We start from the raw sequence: 11,898 nt of genomic DNA on the forward strand, positions 1-11,898 counted from the left end.
ATGAGCCAATGAACAGCACTATGGGAATGTGACAACATTTAAATGCTATATATCAAATATTTGATACTATGTATGAAAATATGAGGGATAAAACTGAGCAAGTTGTTAAGGGGAAACTTATAGACCTAAAAGCTTATATTACAAGAGAAAATTGTTTAAAATGTAAAGAGCTAAAAAGTTAGAAAAAGAACAGGAAATTAAAGTCATATGGAAGAAAGGAAATAATAAAGATAAAATTTTAAAAATAATAACATTGAAAGCAAACATGCAATAGAAAGAACCAACTAAGCCAAACACTGCATTCAAACTTCTGGTGAAAAATGATCAGGGAAAAAGGAGAAGGCACAACACACAATGTGAAGCATAAAGGGAAAGCTATAATCACACATGATGTAGAACTTAACAAAGGTAAAAGAACTTTGTGAAATTCCAAGAAGCGTAAATTAATAAAACTCAAACTCGTAACTGTCCAAGAACTTGAATCTGTTGTTAAATATTTTCTGCAAAGAAAAATCTAGCTAAAACAGTTTGCCAGTGATTTCTACTGAACATTCCAGTAATAAGTAATTCCAATCTCACACTCTAAAGTATGGAAAGGAGAGATTATCCCTCAACTCACTTTATGAAGCTGGCATTACCTTATACCAAAATCTGATCGGGAGAGTGTCAGAAACAAAAATCCCAGGCCAAAACACTCTTACATATAGACACGAAAGTCCTGAGCTGAATTTCAACAATGTGAATCCAGCAAGGTAATACATTATAACCAAACGGGCTTATCCAAGGTTAGTTTAAAATGCAAGATTAGTTTAAAATGAGAAAATCAATTAATGTAATTCACTACATTTAAAGATTAAAGGAAAAAAAAAAGCCTATGATGATCTCAGCAAGTTCAGAAAAAGTCTTTGATCAAATTGAGTATCCAACCAGATAAAATTCGTAGGAAACTAGGAATATTTTCCTTGAAAAAAAGGGGAGATTTACAAAAGCATATAGCAAATATCATAAGTAATCATTTCTTTAAAAAAAAAATGAGGGGTCGGGTGCAGTGGCTCACGCCTGTAATCTCAGCACTTTGGGAGGCTGAGGCAGGCAGATCACTTGCCCAGGAGTTTGAGATCAACCCGGGCAACATGGCGAAATTCCATCTCCACAAAAAAAAATTAGCCAGGCATGGTGGTGCATGCCTGTGGTCCCAGCTACTTGGGAGGCTGAGGCAGGAGGATCATTCCAGCCTGGAAGGCAGAGGTTGCAGTGAGCCGAGATTACACCATTGCACTTCAGCCTGGGTGACAGAGTGAGACTGTGTCTCAAAAAAATAAATAAATATTAAAAATAAAATAAAATTTTAAAATGAGGAACATAAGTGTGCAGCCATCTGCACTTCTATTCAGTATAGTACTAGAGGTTCTAATAGTGGAATAAGGTAAGATAAAGAAATCAAATATGTACGTATTGGAAAGAAAGAAATCACAATGACATGATCATATGTGTACAAAATTCTAAAGAATATATACATAACCTATTGAAATGAATGTGAGAGTAATGTTGCTGGATGCTAAAATCAATATGCAAAATTGTTAGCATTTGTATATACCAGTAATAAACAGTTTGGAATGAGATTTTTTTAAAGATACGTTTAGAATAATATCAAAAATAAGCGACTGAGGAATAAATCTAACAAAATATGAGCAAGACCTTTAATTTTTAAATTTTTTTTTTTGAGACAGGGTCTCACTCTGTCACCTAGGCTGGAGTACAGTGGCATGAACACAGCTCACTACAGCCTCAACTTCTAGGCTCAAGGGATCCTCCCATCTCAGCCTCCCAAGTAGCTGGGACCACAGGCTTGCAGCACCAAATTAAAAAAAATTTTTTTTAACTTGTTTAAAAATTTTTGTGGTGACAGGCCGGGCGTGGTATCATGCCTATAATCCCAGCACTTTGGGATGCCAAGGCAGGTGGGTCATTTGAGGTCAGGAGTTCGAAACCAGCCTGGCCAACATGGTGAGACCCCCACCCCCACCCCGCTCCGTCTCTACTAAAAATACAAAAATTAGCTGGGAGTGGTGGCACACGCCTGTGGTCTCAGCTATTTGGGAGGCTGAGGCAGGGGAATCGATTGAACCTGGAAGATGGAGGCTGCAGTGAGCCGAGATTGCGCCATTGCACTCCAGCCTGGGCGACAGAGTGAGACTCCATCTCAAAAAGAAAAAAAAAAAAAATCTGTGGAGACAAGGGTCTCACTATGTTACCCAGGCTGGTCTTGAACTATTGGGCTTAAGTGACCTTCCTGCCTCAGCCTCCCAAAGTGCTGGGATTAGAGGCATGAGCCACTATGCCCAGCAAGACCTCTATAAAGAGAATTAGGAAACTTCAATGAAAAACTATGAAGAAGACCTAGTTAGAGAAATACCATATTTGGAGATAGATCCAATCTCATAAAAATATTAATTCTCAATAAATTGATCTATGAATTCAATGCAATTTCATTCAAAATAGAGGTTACTTCTTCAAAAGACTCTTGAAGAAAAACAGAGAGGGAGGAATTACCTTTCTATATATCAAAACTATAGGATGAAGGCAGGGTCATATTAGTACAGGGGCCAATTAGACAAATAGGCCAATCAAATGCAATAGAAATTCTCACCACACACACAAAAAAAAGTGTGTGAGGTAATGAACATGTTAATCCGCTTGATTTAGCCATTCCACAATGTATGCACGTATCAACACATCATGTTGTACACCATAAATATATGTAACTTTTGTCAGTTTAATAATTAGCAGCCACAGTGGCTCACACCTGTGATCCCAGCACTTTGGGAAGCCAAGGTGGCAGGATTACTTGAGGCCAGGAGTTCAACACTAGCCTAGACAATGTGGGAAGACCCCATCTCTATTTTAAAAAATAAAAATAAATAAATAAGAAAATATAAAAAGTAATTTTATTTTTTATTTTTTAATAAAGTGATTTAAAAAAAAAAAGACAGGGTCTCACTATGTTGCCCAGGCTGGTCTCGAACTTCTGGACTCAAGTGATCTTCCTCCCTCGACCTCCCAAAGTGCTGGGATTACAGGTGTGAGCCACCACGCCTAGCCATTTTTTTTAAATGTAAGAGAAAGCTCAGAAATAGGTTCAACATATACAGACACTTGATGTATGGCAGAGGGGGCAATTCAGAATATTGGGGAAAAGATGGATTTTTCAATAAATGGTTAGGAGGCAGTTGATTATTGTATTCATTTTCATTGCTATAACAAAATACCACACTGGGTAATTTATAAAGAAAATAAGTTTCTCTGGCTCACAGTTCTGCAGGCTGGAAGTCCAAGGTGGATGGGCCGGATCTGGTGAAGGCCTCCGTGCTGTAACCTAGCAGGGAACTTCTGGTGGCAAGAGGGCAAGGGATGCTAATTCAAGTCCCTCTTCCTCTTTTTATAAAGCCACCAGTCCCAGCATTGGGACTCCTGATGACTTTATCTAATCTCAATTACCTCCCAAAGGCCCCACCTCCAGATACCATCAACATATGAATTTGGGGATTACATTTCCAACACATGAAGTTTGGAGAATACTTCAAACAATAGTGATTATCCATATGGCAAAATTAAATTTAGACTCAACATCATATCCCAAAATCAGCTTTAGTTGGATTAAAGACCTAAATGAGGCCGGGCGCAGTGGCTCACGCCTGTAATCCCAGCACTTTGGAAGGCCGAGGCAGGCGGATCACAAGGTCAGGAGATCGAGACCATCCTGGCTAACACTGTGAAACCCCGTCTCTACTACAAATACAAAAAATTAGCCGGGCGAGGTGGCAGGCGCCTGTAGTCCTAGCTACGCGGGAGGCTGAGGCAGGAGAATGACGTGAACCCCGGGGGGCGGAGCCTGCAGTGAGCTGAGATCGCGCCACTGCACTCCAGCCTGGATGAAAGAGCGAGACTCCGTCTCAAAAAAAAAAAAAAAAAAAAAGACCTAAATGAGAAATCAAAATTGTGCTCCTGTCATCATTTCAAGGATATACATTCTTTTCCACATTTTACCATTTCTGAAATTGTGATTGATTTTTTTATAATAAATCTCAACTTAGACTCCATGATTCATGATATAAAATTTTTAGGAGATAATACAGAAGAATATGCTATCAAATTCTGAGTGAAAGGATTTATTAAACAAGACACAAGAAGCACTAACTATAAAGGAAAAGACTGATACATTTATCTACATTAAAGTTAGGACTTCTTTAAAAGAGAACATAAAAAGAGTAAAACAAAACAAAACAAAAACAAGCACCATTCCAGGAGAATATATTTGCAACATATATAATCAACCCAAGATTAGAATCCAGAATATATGAAGAACTCCTATGAATCAGTAAGTAAAAATTTCGCAATCAGTAGAAAAATTAACAAAAGAAATGAAGATGAATTTCACAAAAAATAAGCACAAATGCCCATACACTTATGAAAAGATGTTTAATTTCATTAGTAATGTCACATGCGTCCGTGTGAAGAAATCACCAAACAGGCTTTGTGTAAGCAACAAGGCTGTTTATTTCACCTGGGTGCAGACGGGCTGAGTCCGAAAAAGGAGTCAGCAAAGGGTGGTGGGATTATCATTAGTTGTTATAGGTTTGGGATAGGCGTACAAGGTACATTCTTAAGGGCGGGGGAAGAATATTACAAAGTACCTTCTTAAGGGCAGGGAGTATATTACAAAGTACCTTCTCAGGTGGGGAGAGGGGGAGAATATATCGTATCAGGGTGGGGCAGAAACAAATAACAATGGTGGAATGTCATCAGTTAAGGCTATTTTCACTCCTTTTGTGGATCTTCAGTTGCTTCAGGCCATCTGGATTGTATACGTGCAGGTGACAGGGGATATGATGGCTTAGCTTGGGCTCAGAGGCCTGACAAGTAATCAGGAGAAAGTAAGTTATTCACAATAGCAAAGACTTGGAACCAAGCCAAATGTGCATCAATGATAGACTGGATGAAGAAAATGTGGCACATATACACCATGGAATACTATACAACCATAAAAAGGATGAGTTCATGTCTTTTGCAGGGACATGGGTGAAGCTGGAAACCATCATTCTCAGCAAACTATCGCCAAGAACAAAAAACCAAACACCTCATGTTCTCACTCATAGGTGGGAATTTTACAATGAGAACACTTGGACACAGGAAGGGGAACATCACACACCGGGGCCTGTTGTGGGGTGGGGGGAGCGGGGAGGGATAGTATTAGGAGATATACCTAATGTAAATGATGAGTTAATGGGTGCAGCACACCAACACGGCACATGTATACATATGTAACAAACCTGCACGTTGTGCACATGTACCCTAGAACTTAAAGTATAAAAAAAAGATAATTCTTTAAGCTATCATTTAATGTGGTTTTCTGTATCTGTGTCTTATTTTAAGTAACATGGTTAAACTGTTTTTTTGTGTAATACCAAATTATACATACAACAGCTTATCTACTGTTAAATTTTTTAAATTTTAATCAGTTGTATTTATTGTATAGCATTTGTGCATTAGATCATGTTTTCAAATCTCTGTGACAGTTTAGTTTATCTGAAATGCCAGAAGTTAATCTTACCAGATTTGGGGAGAAATAAAATAGGTTTTTGTTTTCTGTTTTATGTTATTGTGGAATCTCTTAAATAAATCAATTGTTAAAAAAAAAAAGAACTGCAATGAGATACCACCACACACCCATCAGGACGACTGAATTTTTTTTAATTAATTAATTTTTTTTTTTCAGCCAGTCTTGCTCTGTCACCCAGGCTGGAGTGCAGTGACGTGATCTTGACTCACTGCAATCTCCACCTCCCGGTTTCAAGCAATTCTTGTGCCTTAGCCTCCCAAGAAGCTGGGATTACGGGCCTGGCTAATTTTTGTATTTTTAGTAGAAACTGGGTTTTGCCACGTTGGCCAGGTTGGTCTGGAACTCCTGACCTCATGTGATCCGCCTGCCTCGGCCTCGCAAAGTGCTGGGATTACAGGTGTGAGCCACCATGCCTGGCCAGAATGGTTAAAAATTTTAAAGTTGTTCAATGCCAACTGCTGGAGGTGTTACTAATGCCAAGGTCATGCAGTGATCAACCAGCATTCAGGCACATCACTGGTTCAAATCCAAATTGTACAACTTTCTTTTTGGACAGAAAGTAGAATTTATTGGTGAGTATTAAGAGGGGGCAGCACAGTGGAAGCCCTCATGAGTGCAGGGCCCACCACTTGTCCAGAGGGCCACGACTGGGGATGTGCTTGACCACACAGCCATCTGGGATGAGCCGCTTCTCAGCCACCATGTCTTCAAATTCATCAGCATTCAACTTGGTGAAGCCCTGCTTCTTTGAGATGCGGATCTTCTGGTGACCAGAGAAATTGAACTTGGCCCTGCACAGGGCCTCAGTCACATGCTCCTTGTTCTGCAGCTTGGTGCGGATGGACATGATAACTTGGCCAATGTTAACCCTGGCCACAGTGCCCTGGGGCTTTCTTTCCAAAGGCACTTCGCGTGCCTGTTTGGAGCCTACATTGGGGTAGTGAAAGGTCAGAGACATGAACACCCATCTGAAAGGCCTGTCTCCAAGGTCCCTTAGAGCAACCTATACAAGAAACAGGCTGCACACACTACCACGAAAGCTGCTGTTTGCAGCCACTGCACATGTACAACTTCTTTTAAAAAAAAATCTTTTTATTTAAGAGATGGGATCTCCCTATGTTGCCCAGACAGGACTTGAACTCCTGGCCTCTAGCAATCCTCTTGCCTCCGCCTCCCAAGTAGCTGGGACTGTGGGTACCCAGAGTCAAACTGTAACAACTTTAGAAAACAGTTTGCTATTATCTAGAAAGTTCAACGTGCACACACACAGGGACCAGTAATTCCAGTGTTAGGTACATGCCCTCTAGAAATTCTTGCCCAAGTGCCCTCAAAGACACATACAAAAATAGAGCAGCATTGCTCCTAATTGCAAAGAAACAACATGAATGTCCACCAAAGGTGGAATGGATACTTAGACTGTGGTGTAATCATATAATGAAATGCTACTGATTTACATCAACATGGATGAATTTCAAAAATAAAATCTTAAGCAAAGAAACATCACAAGATCAAAGCATGATTCTTATTCTATTCCAAAAATGATATACTGTTTCAAGATAAAAGCATAGGTGATAACAACTATAAAGAAAAATAAGGAAATGACAGAAATTGCAGGAAAGAGAGAGACAGTGCAATCGGAGTTGGGTGTAAGTCTGGAGCAGGGGAATGTGCTGTTTCTTGGCCTGTGTGATGGATACATAGGTGTTTGTGTGTATTATTATTTCACAATAAAAACTAAAATAAATGAAGGATAAAGGAGAATGAATTAATACATACATACATCTGTATTTTTTAAAACGTTATTGTGCTCCTATAAGCTCTGTAAATTTCCGTTCACACTTAGAAGACAAACTCAGTGTTCTTTAGAACTTTCCTATCGCACTGCAAGGAATGGTTTTTCAACAAGGCACTGCAGTTTGTTTTGTAATATATCTTTGTAAAAGGTGAGGAAGAATAAGTTACACAAAATGGGTCAGAAGTGCAAAAAAAAACTAGTAGAAACATGAAGACTCTTCTAATAAGTCACTCACATATACATAGCCCCAAATCACTCCATTTAGGTTTGTTTGCTTTTTTATTTTATTTATTTTTTTTGAGACAGAGTCTCCCTCTGTCGCCCAGGCTGGAGTGCAGTGGCCTGATCCAGCTCACCACAACCTCCCAGGTTCAAGTGATTCTCATGCCTCAGCCTCCAGAGTAGCTGGAATTACAGACCTGCACCACCATGCCTGGTTAATTTCGGTATCTTTAGTAGAGATAGGGTTTTGCCATGTTAGCCAGGCTGGCCTGGAACTCCTGGCCTCATGTGATCCGCCTGCCTCCCAAAGTGTTGGGACTGCAAGCGTGAGCCACCGCACCCAGCCTGTTTGCTTTCTTTGAACTGGGTGGTTATCATTCTTAGTCCTGGGCACAAAGATTCTTCCAGTTGGTCAATGGACTTTCTTATTTTCACCGGTCATGTGCTGCCAGGTCATAAAACCAGGGATCTTGAAGGCCAAGGTATGGAACCGCAGCTGCGGCAGAAATCCCCTCTGGAATCTTGTCCTGTCTGAATCCCTCGGGTCATGGGCAGTTCTTGTCAGGGACAATTCATTCCAAGATTAGGCAGGGCTGTTGTTTTACTCAGCAGGCCGATCTATCTAAGGAGACCTGCCTATAGGCACTCTGAAAATCATGATCCTGTTGGAGAACACACTGCCTTCCGTAGTTTAAAATCGGGCCGTTTAGAGAAAATGTGTTCTGTAAATTCTGTGTATGAAGGATTTAATTTATTAGCACTTGGTGATTTCGCTGATCCTTTGTAACACTAAGCCTTCATCATCCCATATTTTACATTATAACTAAACAAATAATGATAGTAACATTTTAGAAGCTACAGAGGGGAGGAGAGATTTTAAAAGGCACTCACCGAGGAAGAAATTGGCTCGCCAGCGTGTGTGAAAGCTGCTGTACAGCGAGGACCCTGAGGCCAGCCCGGAAAATTTCCTGGCGCTTCCAGGTTGCTCGGTTCAACAGCCATTGTCTTTTTTTTTTTTTTTTTTGAGACAGAGTCTCGCTCTGTCGTCCAGGCTGGAGTGCAGTGGCGCGATCTCGGCTCACTGCAAGCTCCGCCTCCCGGGTTCACGCCATTCTCCTGCCTCAGCCTCTCCGAGTAGCTGGGACTACAGGCGCCCGCCACCACGCCCGGCTAATTTTTTTGTATTTTTAGTAGAGACGGGGTTTCACCGTTGTCTCGATCTCCTGACCTCATGATCCGCCCGCCTCGGCCTCCCAAAGTGCTGGGATTACAAGCGTGAGCCACTGCGCCCGGCCAACAGCCATTGTCTTAAATTATTTTCAGAATGGCCATAAATTTGAATGGAATGTTGGAACTATTGTGAACTGTCCTTAAGAAGGTGTTCCCACGTCTGGTCTCCTTAAACCTTTCAAAAAAACACTTTAAACCCCTCCTTTCTCCTCAGTTTTTGGGTGTGTGCTCTGCACAATGATCCCTGATAAGGGATGCTCCTTAAACATTAGCGTCAAAAGACACATTTTCAACAAATGTAGTTTAAAGATCTCAATTGCCCTTGCTGTGATGAGAATCGGACAGCACTTCGTTCCATGAAATAGTGTAAGTGTTCCGGAGCTGAGAAGAAGGGGCTGTCTTTATAGACAAGGAAGGGCTGAAGAGAGCAGAAGCCAAGAACAAAGGCAGCATTAGTTTCAAAGCTATTTTTCTTATAAGGGGGAGACAGGGAGACAGAACAATAGAAAAATAACTGATTAGTTAATATTAGGTCAGTCTGCTTCTTTTTTCCATAAGAATTAAAGCAGGGGGAACTCCGTTACCCTGCAGACTGAAGATTTACACTGGCCTGTTTGGGAAATTGGCTGTTACCTCTCTCGTGATTGCTTGGAAGGTCAAATAACAATTTAGTTTGGGTTTGGTGATGTGAAACTGTAGCATGGATGACTCCATTTTAATTTTTAGTCTGGTCTATTGGGGCCTAGCGCAGGAGCTTAGTCTGAAACGATGACCTCCCATGATTTTTTTTTCCTTTCTTTTCTTTTTTTTTTTTTTTTTTTTTTTGAGACAGGGTCTTGCTCTGTCACCCAGGCTGGAGTGCAGTGGCACAATCATGGCTCACTGCAGCCTCCACTTCCCGGGCTCAAGTGATCCTCCCACCTCAGCCTCCCTAGTAGCTGAGACTATAGGTCGGCACCACCACACCTGAACATAATTTTTATTTAACATCAGGAAAGTGAAATCTTATTAGGGAAGTGACTCCCAGCAAAAAAGAGTGGTTGTCTCTCACACTTCACTCTTCTTTTTCCTCTTCCAATTTTCTCCTACATGAAAGTTCTTCTAATTCAATAAATTTTTGTTGACAGCACAAAGTTTTTTTGTTTTCTTTCTCCTTATTTATCTAAATGGCTTATTAATGTTGGACAAATTTTCCCCAATGTTAGAAAAATTAAGGGGAAGGTGTATGGCTTTGTAGACTATTTTCTACTCTGGTAGAAATAGAATTTCAGTGTTCTCACTAGGAGATTCTTCCATCATTAAGTAAAAATCCCCAGAAGTGATGAAATAAATGCTCAGTAATTTTAGAGCACTATGTAGTTATTAAAATTAGCAATCTAGCCAGGCATGGTGGCTCACACCTGTAATCCCAGCACTCTGGGAGGGCGATGCGGGCCGACTGCTTTAGCCCAGGAATTCGAGACCAACCTGGGCAAGGTGGTGAGACCTCATCTCTACAAAAATACAAAAATTAACTAGGTGTGGTGGCTCATGCCTATAGTTCCAGCTACTCAGGAGGCTGAGGTGGGAGGATTGCTTGAGCCTGGGAGGCAGAGGTTGCGGTGAGCTGAGATTGCACCACTGCACTATAGTCTGGGTGACAGACCCTTCTTCAAAACAAAACAAAAAAACTTTTAAAAGGAGACTACCTTTGAACCCAGGGATGGCCTAGTTTGTGACCACTAACTTCTAGGAGGACAAGAAAGCATCATCACATGTCTCAAAGAATGCAGGAAGAAAGAACAAGGACAGATTTTCCAATGTTTCCTCGTTGGAATTTCTGCCATCCCCAACCCTCCCTCACCCTCAGATAACACATCCCACTCTGGCTCCAACCTCCCCTCAAAACACAACACACACAATACTGAGACCTTCTGTGTCAGCCCGGGAGGGAAGCGATAAAAGAAAGGCACAAACAGGGGAGTGGCATGGAGGAGGCTGACAAGGAGGAACCCCAGGCATCTGCATGCAATCGGCGATCAGCCATCAGCTTTAGTAACCCACTGCCCTGTGGACAAGAAACAAGAGCAGTGTGGGGGCGAAGGTAGGGCACTGTGAAGAAAATCTTCCTCATAGCTGATGTTGTCACAGTCAAATAATGACCTTCCTTTCCAAGTTGCACGGCTTCTCAACTTTTGAGGAGTTTTCTGGAATCTTCCTGTGTTCCTGTGCCCCAAAACACAGCTCTGTGTGTCTACAGCCTGGAAGCAGATGCAGCCTGAGATGGGAGTTTTTGAAATGACTCCGCAAGATTCTAAAGGAAATTCAAACCGGGAAAGTGGAATTTACAATGGAAACAAATAGTCTCTCTCCTGCTTTCAGATTGGAGTCTAAATTTAGATCACCATATAGAAGAGCATGTCCGGGCCTGGAAAGCTTTTCCTGCAGAGCTGACATCTCTTTATCTCTTCCCTTTTTAGCCTCCTAGAGGACATATTATTTTGTTTTTATTATTGTTTTGGAGATAGAAGGCTCCTGAAAAGCCAGCCCCCGGCATCAGAGTCTTATCAACTCATTTCTGAGTTGCACTCAAAAACCTCCTAATATTGTTCAATAAAACTTTCTTTCATATCACTGTTAGAAAGTGGGATCGGGGTGAGGCGCGGTGGCTCAAGCCTGTAATCCCAGCACTTTGGGAGGCCGAAGCAGGAGGATCACTTGAAGCCAGGAGTTCAAGACTAGCCTGGGCAACAAAGTGAGACCCTATCTCTACAAAAAATAAAAATAAAAAAGAGGCCTGGCACGGTGGCTCATGCCTGTAATCCCAGCACTTTGGGAAGCCAAGGCGGGCGGATCACAGTGTCAGGAGATCGAAACCATCCTGGCCACATGGTGAAATTCTGTCTCCACTAAAAAGACAAAAAATTAGCCGGGCGTGGTGGCGGGCGCCTGTGGTCCCAGCTACTCAAGAGGCTGAGGCAGGGGAATGGCATGAACCCGGGAGGCGGAGCTTGCAGTGAGCCAAGATCGTGCCACTGCACTCCAGCCTGGG

General features: G+C 41.7%; 2 pseudogenes; both read right to left on the reverse strand.

Moving 5' to 3' along the window:
- Nucleotides 1–6,177: 6,177 nt before the first annotated feature.
- On the reverse strand, nucleotides 6,178–8,639 carry LOC100589593 (annotated as a pseudogene).
- Nucleotides 6,596–6,690, reverse strand: LOC115834954 (annotated as a pseudogene).
- Nucleotides 8,640–11,898: the final 3,259 nt, after the last annotated feature.

This window comes from Nomascus leucogenys, chromosome 4, assembly GCF_006542625.1.
Source record: "Nomascus leucogenys isolate Asia chromosome 4, Asia_NLE_v1, whole genome shotgun sequence".
Taxonomy (NCBI): Eukaryota; Metazoa; Chordata; class Mammalia; order Primates; family Hylobatidae; genus Nomascus; species Nomascus leucogenys.